The sequence below is a fragment of the Kogia breviceps genome, chromosome 4 (genome assembly GCF_026419965.1).
Source record: "Kogia breviceps isolate mKogBre1 chromosome 4, mKogBre1 haplotype 1, whole genome shotgun sequence".
NCBI lineage: Eukaryota > Metazoa > Chordata > Mammalia > Artiodactyla > Physeteridae > Kogia > Kogia breviceps.
In genome coordinates this window covers 175,959,035-175,972,706 of record NC_081313.1, presented here as the reverse complement: position 1 = coordinate 175,972,706, position 13,672 = coordinate 175,959,035, and the positions used below count along the sequence as shown (strand labels likewise).

Sequence of the window (13,672 nt, the reverse complement as noted above, 5' to 3'; positions counted from 1 at the left end):
TTACTGTCCCTTCTCAGAAGTTTTTCTATATTATCTTTGAACTTGTCTTACCTTTGTATGTTAATCTTGGGACTGTAATCTATCCAGTTTTTTAAGATACATATTAATGGATTTTTAGACATTCTATAGGTATGTACATGTTTATATCGTTTATATATTTATAATTTGTTGGTTTTATGTGGTTACCATTATTTCCCTTAATAATACTTTTCCTTTCATTCATTCATATAGGAAATGTTTGAGTCATGTCTTCACAGAACTTTTATTTCAATTGCGGAGGAGGACAGATGGTAGAATAAATATATACAAGAAAACATATGTCAATGCCGCATTGGAAAGTTTCTACTACATTTCCAAGTTACATTGGGTGGAGATTCATCCAATCATTTTTTTAAACCTTTTTAAAAAAATAAATACAACACCAAAAAGGACAAAACAAATTTATACTGTGATGAATACTTTTTAAATGAAAATCCCCACGACCTTAGAAATCTCACGTGTCCCTTCTCAATCACAAACCCCTAGCTCCCCACCTCAAAGGCAGCAATATCCCTGGATTTTATGGTAATCACTTCCTTGCCTTTCTTTATACTTTTACTACCCGAGGATTCATTCCTAATACCACAGTTTTATTTTGCATGTTTTCGAGTATTAGAAAAATGGAACCATACAACATTAAAAAAATGTTTAGTTTCTTTAACTTAACGTGAGATTCATACATATTATTGTGTATACTTGAGTTCACTCTTGATAATTAATGTATGGTATTCCATTGTATTGAATACACCACAATTTATTTACCCATATCAGTGATGATGGACTTTAAATTGTTTCTAGTGTGGGGCTATTTCAAATACTGCTTATATGAATATTCTTGTACATAGCTCTTGGTGGTCCTGTGCAAGCATGCCTGTTATATACATTCCAAAGCGTAGAATTACAGGGTCCTTGGGCATGCATATCTTCTACCATAATAGGTCTGTTTTCCAAATGGATTGTATTAATTTTCTATGCTGTGTAACAAATTACCATAAGCTTATTGGCTTACACAACACCTATTATCTCAGGTTCTGTAGGTTAGCTGGGTTCTCTGTTTTAGGGTTTCACAAGGCTGCAATTCAGATGCCATCCAGGGGTGGATCTTGACCAGAGACTCAACTGCAAAAGCTAAGCTCCATCAGGTTGTTGGCAGAATTATCCTTTTGGCTGTTTGGTTCACGAGAGCTTGCTTCTTAAACGCCAGCAACAGAGGAAGATTAGGAAAAGTCTGCTACCAAGTTTTATACAATACAATGCATTGTATAAAACAGAAGAGGCATCCCATCACCTCTGCCACATTGTATCGCATATTGCATACAACCAAATTCTGTTGGTTAGAAGGAATATGATTGTAAAAATGTACACTCCCACATAGTCTCTGAGCGTTCCTGTTGCTCCCCATCCCTACGGACACTTGATATTGTCAGCCTTTAAATTTCGACACTTTGTTGGGTGTATACTAGCATCTCAGCATGATTTTATTTCCATTTCACTGATCACTGAAACTGAGCATCTTTTCATGTTTGTTTTGGTTTTGTTTTGTTTTGTTTTTTGCCACACCACACAGCATGAGGGACCTTAGTTCCCTAACCAGGGATCGAACCCGTGCCCCCTTCAGTGGAAGTGTGGAGTCTTAACCACTGGGCTGCCAGGGAAGTCCTTTCATGTGTTTATTGATTGTTTGGAAATCTTTCATGAACTGCCTACTCAAGGCTCACGCCCATTTTTCTTCAGACCTTTGTCTTTTTCTTATGACTTGCAAACTTCACTCACTTATTCTGTTACTTTTCAGATATATATATATAAATTGCAAATATCCTATCCCTCATTATAGCTTAATTTTCCCTTTCTGAATGATGTCTTTTTGATAAAGAGAGTTCTTTAGTGTCGTCTGTGAAAAGAAATAAACCTCATTTTATTTATTTATTTATTTTTTGCTGCAGCGAGCAGGGGCTACTCTTCGTTGTAGTGCACGGGCATCTCATTGCAGTGGCTTCTCTTGTTGTGGAGCATGGGCTCTAGGCGCGTGGGCTTTAGTAGCTGCAGCACGCAGGCTCAGTAGTTGTGGCTCATGGGCTCTAGAGTGCAGGCTCAGTAGTTGTGGTGCACGGACTTAGTTGTTCCACAGCATGTGGGATCTTCCCGGACCAGGGCTCGAACCCATGTCCCCTGCATTGGCAGGTGGATTCTTAACCACTGCGCCACCAGGGAAGCCCTAAACCTCATTTTAAATGGAGTCAGAAAGCCCTGAATGGAGACCTCTCAATCACATACCACTTGTTCCAGCCTCCATAAACAGCAGGAAGAAGGAAAATAAGAATGTTACTTTTATTGCGGTACAAGGGAGGACATTTTTCACATAGGAATTTTATCTCCTGCTTTTAAAAAAAAAGGAAGAATTTTTAAATTTAATTTTCATTTTATTTTGGGGTATAGTTGATTTATAATGTCATGTTAGTTTCAGGTTTGGATTTTTTTTAATAGAAAAAAATAAAAGAAAAAAAGAGAAGGAATATCCCAAGGTAAAAAATTAACAAACAGTAACCTCGATTAAATAGAGTTGGGAGAACCGAAAAGGAAGTTCTCACAACTTGCACTGATAGCAGAGCCCGAGAGGAAGAAGACTCTACTTCTCTCCTGGCAAGGACTCAGCTAATGAAAAGCCATGAACTCTTTCTTGTTTCTTTAACTAACTTTATTTTTTATTTATTTATCAAATAAATTTATTTATTTATTTTTGGCTACTTTGGTTATTTGTTGCTGTGCGCACCTTTCTCTAGTTGCGGCGAGCTGGGGCTACTCTTCGACGTCATGGGCGGGCTTCTCATCGTGGTGGCTTCTCTTGTTGTGGAGCACGGGCTATAGGCACGTGGGCTCAGTAGTTGTGGCTCACAGGCTCTAGAGCACAGGCTCAGTAGTTGTGGCGCACGGGCATGTGGGATCTTCCCAGACCAGGGCTCAAACCCGTGTCCCCTGCATTGGCAGGCGAATTCTTAACCACTGTGCCACCAGGGAAGCCCCAAGCCATGAACTCTTTGTTTACTATAGCCCTCCCAACTTCCTTTTCCCCTCTATAACAACATTCTCCTTCCCTTGCCATGCAGTGACTTACACATGGCTCCCCACGGTTGCAGACCCCCCCCACTGCAATTCTCTGCTGGTCCCCAATAAACCCATCTTTTCTGAAGAAATATCTGGCAGTCTCTTTGTTTCAGGTCAACACCTCCCTGCGCCAGCAACAATGCTCTAACCACCACTTGCAGCCAATGAGAAACAATGTTCTTCTCCAATGAACTTTTGTTCAAAACAACCCTCCTCAGTTTTCTCCTAAAACCTAACAAAAGCAAAACCCCCTTTTGTTCTCTAGATTTGCCCATAATTCCCCATAGCTTGCTTGTCCCAAATTTCAACTCTCTGCCATTCTCAAATAAACCAATTTTGCTGATAAAACAATTTGCTGTTTTATTTTTGAGGCTTACAAGTCCAACTGATCACTCTTTACTGTTATGGTATTTCCTCATCTATAAATTGCCTATTTGCATGCCAATTTTCTATTGAATTGCTTGCGTTTTTGTCCTTGATACATAAGAGTAAGTTATATACTTGTATATCCTGGATTTTCTCCTTTATCTTTTTTATATTGCATATATTTTCTCCTGGTTTGTTTCCTATCTTTCAACAGTTTATTTAATTTTGATGTAGGCAACCCTTTTCCTTTTGTGTTTTCTTCTTAAGTGGGAATAAACAATAACATATCCCCCAAGAGTTTTGAGTTTTGATTGAGCTTTTCTCCTAACATTTTTTTTTTTTTTTTTGCGGTACGCGGGCCTCTCACTGTTGTGTCCTCTCCCGTTGCGGAGCACAGGCTCCGGACGCGCAGCGCTCAGCGGCCATGGCTCATGGGCCTAGCCGCTCCGCGGCATGTGGGATCTTCCCGGACCGGGGCACGAACCCGTGTCCCCTGCATCAGCAGGCGGACTCTCAACCACTGTGCCACCAGGGAAGCCCTCTCCTAACATTTTAATATGAAAATTTTCAAATATATACCAAAGTTGGAAAAAATTTATACTAAACATCTTATACACACCACCTAGATTCTGCCATTAGCATTTTACAATTGCATTATCACATATCTATCCATCCTTCTATCTACCCATCAGTCTTTTCTTCATGCTTTTCAAAGCAAATTGTGACATCAGTACACATCTTCCTATATTTTCCAGTATGTATATCATTAACTAATGCTTAATATTTGCATACGATATTTTATTTTGAGGAAAACTTTACATAAAGTGAAATATAAAATCTGAAGGGTGCATTTGCTGAATTTTGATAAAAACATATACTTGTGTTATCCAAATCCACATCAAGATGGACTATTATCCTCACTTGTGAAAATTTCTTCAACATCCCTTCCCAGTCAGTTCCCATCCAAAACCTCCGAACAGCCCCTGCTGTGAATTTTTTCACTACAGATTACTTTGTTTTTGTTAGAACTCCATCTAAATAGAAACATATAACACACACTATTTTATGTAAGGCTTTGTTGGCCTAAAATTATTAAAACATCAAGTTATTTTACCAGCAAAACGAGTTTATTTGGGAAGAGCAAAGAACTGCAATTCAGGATATACAACCTATGGTGAACCACAGCATGTCCAGAGAACAAAGGGAGCCTGCTTTTATAAGGAATAGGGAAGAATTGGGAGGGGCTGTCCTAAATGAAAGCTCACTAGAGGAAATAGGAGTTCAGGGTGGTGACAGCTTCTCCTTGGCTAAGCTGCCACGTTTCTCATCGGTGGTGGGCTGTTGCTGAGACAGGAAAAATTCTTCCTTCAGGATAGCAAAGTGTGCTTCCAGTTTGGGAAAGCAAGGTATGCTTCCTCTTGTGGGGCATACAATTGACCTTGAATAGCAGGGCATGAGAGGGCCCTCTTCTGGCCTCCTGCCTCCATTTTAAGTGAGGTTTTAATTTTCACAGCTTCTTTCACAAAGCATGTTTTTTGCCATCATCCATGCCCATGTCATTTTGAAAGTTCTCATTTAAAGAGGCATTTTCTCAGCCCACCATACCTTTGGGTTATAACATTTGCCTTGTGCTTGTGGACGGGAGGGTGGACAACAGTTTGAAAGATGAGTAAACTGAGGCCCAGCGTCACCTGAACGTAATTCCACTTCAGCTCTTCCCCCACCCCAGCGGGTCGGGGAAAAAAGCACTACTGGGGCAGGACTGAACCTACCCAGTGACCCTGACCCACCCCCCCCAACCCGGCAGTCCATACCTTTGCTGAGTGACCTTGATGCCCGCCGAGGCTGCCGGCCCACTGATTCCCACTTCTGCTTCCGGTTTTGTGAGCCGGAAAGGGGCGGGGCCCTAGGGAGGAGCCTAAAGAAGCCAGAGGGGCGGCCATGTTCCTGAAATCGCTCCAGCGTGGCGCCACTTACCAAGGTAAGTGGATGGAGCTAGAGAGGAGAAAGATTCTTGGAGGGCGTGGCCTGGGCGGAGATAAGGCCTGGGGATGTGACCGGGGCTGAAGACCAATCCTATAAGCGAAGCTGGGCGTAGGTACAGGATCTGGTGGGCGGGGGTAAGCCCGGCTCCAGGCTCAGGGTCTGAGCTGGGGGAGGGGTTCAGGTGTGAGGGCGAGGCTTGGGCGGGGCCTCGCTTCTAGTTGGCCAGCCCTCACGATATCCAATACAGGTTTTTCTTGCTCTTTTTCTCTACCATTCCGAGACCCTTATACAACAGAACACCAGGTTTAGGAAGGTATCTGTCCACAAAGGGATCATCTTCTGTTTACCCTGTTCCTTCTTTAGGGTGTTAAAGTTTAAATTTTTCTTCTTCAGTGGGTTGTGTCTTTCTATTAGGTTAACTCCTAGACACTGTACATACATACATCTAAATTTTCGTTTCATTTCCCATTTGATTATTTTTGGGGAGTTCTGAGAGATGAGGGATGTGCTCTGATTTAAATCATAGGTGTAAATCGGAGTATCCTGCTGATAAAGTGGATATTCAACAAATACGAATTCCTTTCATTTTTCCCCGTATGAAGGGTGTAGAGGAATACAAATGTTAGCAGTTTCTCTTAATTCCTGTGTTATGAAGTTATAATATTTTTCAAATAAATTTATTTATTTTTGGCTGCGTTGGGTCTACGTTGCTGCTCACAGGCTTTCTCTAGTTGTGGAGAACAGGGGCTCCTCTTCTTTGCAGTGTGCAGGCTTCTCATTGCGGAGGCTTCTCTTGTTGCGGAGTACGGGCTCTAGGCTCATGGGCTTCAATAGTTGTGGCACACAGGCTCTAGAGCGCAGGCTCAGTAGTTGTGGTGCACGGCCTTAGCTGCTCCGCGGCATGTGGGATCTTTCCGGACCAGGACTGGAACCTGTGTCCCCTGCACTGGCAGGCGGATTCTTAACCAGTGCGCAACCAGGGAAGTCCCATGAAGTTATAGTGAATAATTTACATGGCAAATCTGGTGATGTGCTGCCATCTGCTGGGAATCAAGGGTATTAGATTCTATCTCAACTGGTTACTTTTGAAATCAACCATAAAACTTTCCTTTCCGTATTGGGAAGTTCTCATTTTAAGAAAGCATTTTTCAAGACTATACTTTCAGGGATCATTTCTATAGGTCTTTTCTAGAGAAGTTTCTCCGAATGTGTAGAGCACCTGAAACTACGAGGAGGAGGTGTAGTGTTCTGTCCTGAGCATGAAGCTGGTCATTGGTGTTGCTTCTGCAGCTACCATTAGCCACTGATGATCGTTCTTCTCTTCCTTTGGGAGAGTGAGAGGGAGAGAATGCCATCTGAGTAAAAAAAATAAATAAAAATAATAAAAATTTTAAAATTAAAAAAAGAAAAGAATAAAGGAAAAGAGGGAAAAAAGAGAAAAACGATTTTTTTTTTTTTTTAAAAAAAGCATTTCTCCTTACCACTATAACTTTGGGTTCTAACATTGCTTAGTGCTTGGGCTTGCGGGGGGCAAGAGCGACGGTTTGGCAAATGGGAAAACTAAGGCCCAGAGTTATCTAGACACAGTATTTCCGCATTACCCCCAGCAATCAAGCTGAAGGAATTTGGGGACTGTGAGGATTTCTGGAGGAAGAATGAACAGCAAGTGCAAAGGTCCTGAGGCAGGAAAAGTTTGGCCTCTTTGACCAACAGCAGAAGCTCAATACCTAAAATGGTTGAAGTGAATTGTGAAGGCTGGAGACCAGCAGGAGATAAAATCAGAGAAGTAACAGAGTCAGATCATATGGGGCCATCTGGGCAACTGTAAGAATTTTGGGTTTTACTCTGAGTGTGGTGGGGAGCCCCTGAAGGGTTTTGAGCTACATTATCTGATGTATATTTTAAAAAGATCTCTGTCTTGTGTGTGACTCCATGGAAGCAAATATAGAATTGGGGAGGACAATTAGAAAGTTAAGGTAATAATCCTGATGACAGATGGAGATGTCTGGACAAAGGTGGCAGGGGAGGCTGGAAGGAGTGGGACAGTGCTCTGATGCTAGAAATAAGGCAGAGCCGATGACTGTCTGCTGATGGATTTGTTGTGTAGTTTGGGGGCAAGGAGTCAAGAATGACTCTTGAGAGACTTCCCTGGTGGTGCAGTGGTTAGAGACTCCGTGATCCCAATGCAGGGGGCCCAGGTTCAATCCCTGGTCAGGGAATTAGGTCCCACATGCATGCTGCAACTAAGAGTTCACATGCCACAACTAAGGAGCCCGCCTGCCACAACTAAGACCCAGCACAACCAAATAAATAAATAATAAAATAAATATATAGATATTTTTTAAATGAGGATTTTTGTTTGTTTGTTCTGCATTGTCAAATAAAAATAATTCTGGACATTGGTAAAGGGAGACTTCATTCAAAATGGTTATTGCAAGAGGGAGAACACTCCGACGAGATCTGCAAGCATCTTAACGAGTTAGGCAGAAAAAGGCACTTCTTTTGTTGGGGGAGTTTCTCCCCAATAAGCTCAGGGAGTATCTTTGTATTTAAGGAGGTGCAGTGTACATGGCTGACATTAGCTTTTGATTGCTGAGGCATCCATTTCAAAGACATCCATTTCAGATAAATCTATTACCAGTTGCATAACACAGTTACTAGCTAAACAACCAGATAGAAACAAGGCTGCCCCATCCACAAAGGTCCTCTTTTAGCGATCCCTGGGCAACCTAGATAACTGATAGTTTAAGTGATCACATTTTTCTCTTCCTGCCCCCTAGTTCCTGCTCTTATGTTTTAAATTCACCAATACAGAGTGAAACCTTAAAATACTTGTCACCCCACCCTCGACCCCAAGAAAGACAGAACCCAGGTCTGTGCTTCCTATCTCCTTCTATCTGAGACCTTAGGCATGCCCTCGTACCTTTTAGGACCTGTGACTAATAAACCTTGTTTTTTCAAGTTCCCTGTTGATTGTTGCTGAGGTGCTTCTTGGAATTGTCAGTGAAAAAAAAATTAGTAGTCAACCTAATAAAGAAATAGAGAATTTTATTCTAGCCAACCTGAGGATTATAACCTGGGAGACAGTCTTTCAGAAAGCTCTGAGGACTTTTCCACCAGTTACAGGTCAAAGCACAGTTATATACATTTTTTTTTGAGAAAAAGGTCATACGTCAAAGTGACATGCTGAGAGTTCACAAAGTACAGATCTGCACGTACAAGGCAAATAGTCAGTCATTGTGACCTTTTACAAGATTAAGAAAGGAATGTTATCTCCCAAGGAGTTACCTTGCTGGTGCCAGGAGAAAACTGTTCTTTAAAATCGGGCAGGTATTCTTGTGTCTTCTAAGGAGGTCTGGTTAATGTATAATGCAGATGCACATTGTACACAAAGGAGAGGAGGTAGTGGCCCAAATGGGCAGAGAGAGAATCTTATGTTTAATTTTTTTCTTGTCCAGCCTTAAAATAAATGTATGTCATCACAATCATAATAAGAAACCATAAGGGCCAGTCCAGCCACACAGCAGTGGCTCAGGTTGGGGAAATGTCTGTGGAGGCTCACTGCATTTAGTCTGGACCCAGATGAGTGCTCCAGGCATCCCTAGCTGATAGCATCCTTGTCGATAGGCTGAGATAGACACAAAACAGGTATGGGGATTTCCCTAGTGGCGCAGTGGTTAAGAATCGGCCTGCCAATGCAGGGGACACGGGTTCAAGCCCTGGTCCGGGAATATTCCCCATGCCGCGGAGCGAGCCACAACTACTGAAGCCCGCGCGCCTAGAGCTCGTGCCTCACAACAAGAGAAGCCACCGCAATGAGAAGTCCACGCACCACAACAAAGAGTAGCCCCCGCTCGCCGCAACTAGAGAAAGCCGGCGTGCAGCAACGAAGACCCAACACAGCCAAAAATACGTAAATAAATAAATTTATTTTTAAAAAAATTTAAAAAAATTTTTAAAATAGATATGCATCTACTTTAGTCTGAGTTAGGGCAGAAACTCCATTCCTCTGGCTCCCTGGGTCCGAGTAGGGGGAATTTCAGCTGAAGCGACAGCCCTGATCCCTCTCTGCACATACACATGCACACACTTTATCTGAATAGTGGGTTTGGAAGAAGAAGCTGAGTTTGAACCGTTCACACCCTTTCTCTCTGCCTTTTGGAGTCTTCTGGGCCCCAGACAGAGGGTATACTAATCAGGCTGGGGCCAGGCAGGAAGCATCTAGAGGAGCCTTGTGTTGACCAGCTCTGCCACGCCCGAGTAGGTTTGGCAAATCTAGGGGTGAAATATCAGAAAACCCACCAGGCCGCATAGTGGAGCCACGTGTTTCAGGCCTGCTTTTATGGGCCATGAAGCTGCTGTTTTCATTGCTGATTCCTGTGACTGGTCTCAAACTCAGGAGGGAAATGAAGAGATGTTCATGATTGTTTTTTGTCCAAAGTCACAATAATAGACTGCCAACTAAAAATTGTCACTTGCCTTCTGGCTCTACAGGAATGAGGTCACTAGCCACTGTAGTAGCTGACCTTCAACACACCCTGAAAGGAGATCAGGGTGGAGATCAGGAATGAGGCAATCTGTGCTCGGGGTTGGGGGGGGGACTGGGAGAACAGGTCTTCTGATAGTTAGATTTTTCAGAAGATTTTATCAGTCTAGTTTCTTCCATCTTCTCATATTTAGAAAAGCACTAAAACTATTAACAGAGACATCTGCTCCTTGCGACTAGCAGCAACCTTCTACCAAATGTGTGCTTGGTTGAACGTATCCCCCTTCATTAAGGTCATATGTATACTGACCTCCGCCCCTACCTCTTGGGAGCAGTTCCTCAGAGCTATCTGAGAGGCTGTCTCCTGGGCTATAGTCCTCATTTTGTCCCTAATAAAACTTAACTCACAACTCTCACATTGTGCTTTTTTTTTTCAGTCAACAAGACAAAGAAAGTTTTAGAAGACGATAAGCCAAACTTACAATGATTCCCTGCGGGCCAGGGATTAGAAATAGATTCAATTTCTGTAATGTTTAAAATTATTTATTATTTTCAACATCAGGAAAATTTCTTGTTAACCAGAAATTATATGTTTTCTAAGGCTCTTTTAAAAAATATTTACTTATTTATTTATTTGGCTGCACCGGTCTTAGTTGCAGCATGAGGGATCTTTAGTTGTAGCATGTGGGATCTTTAGTTGTAGCATGTGAGATCTTTAGTTCCCTGACCAGGGACCGAACGCGGGACCCCTGCATTGGGGCTGCGGAGTCTTAACCACTGGACCACCAGGGAAGTCCCAAGGCTTATTTTATACATTACTTTTTTAACTGAAGTATAGTTGATTTACAATGTTGTGTTCATTTCTGCTCAAGAATTATATGTTTAAACGCAAATAACCATCCATCAGTGAATGGATAACAAATTGTCTCTAGCCGTATAATGGAATACTACTCAGGAACAAATTTTTTACTTAAGTTTTTTGTTTTTAATTTTTTTGGCCACGCTGCAGGGCATGCGGGATCTTAGTTCCCCCGACCACCAGGGATCAAACAGGGGCCCCCTAGAGTGGAAGCACGGAGTCCTAACCACTGGACTGCCAGGGAATCCCTGGGAACAAATTTTTGATCCCTGCAACAGTCTGGATAAATCTCAAAATTATTACGCTGGGTGAAAGAAACAAGACCCCTCCCATACACACAGAGAAAATAACACACTATATGATTCCATTTATATAATATTCTAGGAAAAGCAAAATAATCTATAGCAACAGAAAGATCAATGGTTGCCTGGGGACAGGAATGGAGGGAGGGTTATGAGGGGCCACAAGGAAACTTTTGGGGGTGATGGAAATGTTATTTTGATTGTAGTGATGGTTTTGCGAGTGTACACATGTCAAAAGGCATCAAATTACTTAAACATGTGGTTTGTTATACATTAATTATGCCTCAATAAACTAAAAAAATTTTTTTGTCTAATGGAGCACAGTTACTGGGCCATCCTTTCACATAATGCTCCATGTCAACAAAGCAAATTCACATAATGGTTAAGATCATGGAATAAGATTACTCAAGTTTTGCTACTTCCTTAGCTGTGTGGCTTTGGGCTACTTAACTTCTCTGTGCCTCAGTTTCCTCCTCCAGTGCCTTTCTCACTGGGCTGCTGATAGAGTCTGTACATGAAGGACTGAGCACAGTACCTGACATGCAATAAGCAAGCACTCAATAAATGATACCTTACCTTCATGGGATGGTGTATTTTTTGTTTGTTTTGGTTTTTGGGGGGGTTTTTTGGCCATGCTGCCTGGCTTGTGGGATTTTAGTTCCCCAACCAGGGATTGAACCCCGGACCCTTGGCAGTGAGAGCTTGGATCCTAACCACTGGACAGCCAGGGAATTCCCATGGGAGGGTGTATTAATCATGTTTTTTTTATTTTCTACATTTTATGATGCTTTGACATCTTAGGTCTTGCAAACCTGGGGAAAGACCGCCCCTCCCAGGGTTAGCTAGTTCCTAGAGATAGCAAACCACATGCCTGGGAGTCCACTTCTCATATGCAAACCAGCCAACCCGATCACCTCCCTTATCTAACCCTGGGACCCTAAACTAATATTCCCCTTTGCCCTATATCATCCCAGGACCATGTAACATGCAACTAGGGACCACCCCTAGAGCCTAGAACCCACTGAAATTATTTATTTATTTATTTATTTAAATGCTTTTAAAACATATTTATTTATTTATATATTTATTTATTGTTGGCTGCGTTGGGTCTTAGTTGCAGCACCTGCCGGCTCAGTTGTGATCCCACGGCATTTGGGATCTTAGTTCCCCGACCAGGGATCAAACCCACGTCCCCTGCATTGGAAGGCGGATTCTTAACCACTGGACCACCATGGAAGTCCCCCACTGAAATTATTTAAACCATCCAATTCTTAGCTTGCTCTCCTGGCCTCCCCTGCCTGTCCCATTCCTTCCAGCAAAAACCATAACAAAGGCTCTGGCCCACGCTTTTCCCTCACGCCTTCTGGCCAGTCCTGGTGCGCCCCCGTGTGTCCGTGCGTGGCATGACATGCCCCTTCCCTTGGAAATTGTAGTAATAAGCCGTTCTTTAGAGGACAGTTGTTGGAGGATGGAGAGAATGAGAAGAGACCACCGAAATGAGAAGGCATCTGGAGACCGAAAAACAAGGCAGGCAGCTCCATATAATCAATGGATCAGTTTGTCGGAGGGTAACTTGCTCACAGGGTGGGATCAGGTAGACAGCGATCCGGAAGCATTCACAGCCACACTCCACACCCCCAAGGGGCCATTTGGACAATTTATAGTTAACCTAGGGTATGGGGGAAGGTGCTTGGAAACAGGATGTGCATTCCCAAGTCAAGATTTATAAATGGGTAACTAGTCTCATGGGTGCCAGGAATACATCAGCAGTGAAAGTTTTCATCATTGTTGGGGGCCTAACAGAGCATAGAGGCCACCTGAACCTAATGATTAGGAAACAGTATTAACTACAAAGCCCTTGACGACAGAGAAGTGATTTACTGTACAGTACAGTCCTGCATAGGGTCAGTGGAAGGACAGGAGGAACAGGGCCCAAGATGGTGTCAGTTATGCTAATGGCCATACAACCGCTGTCTCCACGTCTATCACCTTACTATACGTGATTAAAACAAGTTCCAGGTACATTCTGTCTTGTTTTATTTTTATTTGGGGGGGGGGTGAATTAGAAAAAAAATAGCTTTATTGCTTTGCCAGGCAAAGGGGGCCACAGCAGGCTAATGTCCTCAAAACTGTGTGTCCCGACCTGGAGTGGGTAGTGAGGAGTTGTACAGTAATGGTTCAGAGGGCATGATCAGCTCGTGGACATGCTTCTGATTTGTTGGTGGTGAGGTAAGTGGGAGTCAGCATCATTAACCTTCTGGTTCTAACCGGTCTGGGGTCTAAATGCTTGTGGGCACCATACCGTTAACTTCTCCCACCTGGTGGAGGTTTCAGTATCTGCAAAACAGCTTGAAGATATTGTTATGTATATCCCTTGACAGGGTGGGGGGGTGGGGGGGTGGGTACCAGGCCCCTGCCCCAAGGCTGCACTATTGTCCAGGCACATTTTAAAACAGATGACAGGGACTTCACTGGAGGTCCAGTGGTTGAGACTCCACGCTTCCACTGCAGGGGGCACGGGTTTGATCCCTG

At 42.9% G+C, this 13,672-nt stretch overlaps 1 non-coding gene across 1 annotated transcript; it reads left to right on the top strand.

Annotated features, from left to right (window-relative positions):
• The first annotated feature begins 6,643 nt into the window (after positions 1–6,643).
• Positions 6,644–6,855, top strand: LOC131756529 (small nucleolar RNA U3). Its single transcript, XR_009335694.1, has one exon. It is a non-coding gene; the product is annotated as a small nucleolar RNA U3 (small nucleolar RNA).
• Positions 6,856–13,672: the final 6,817 nt, after the last annotated feature.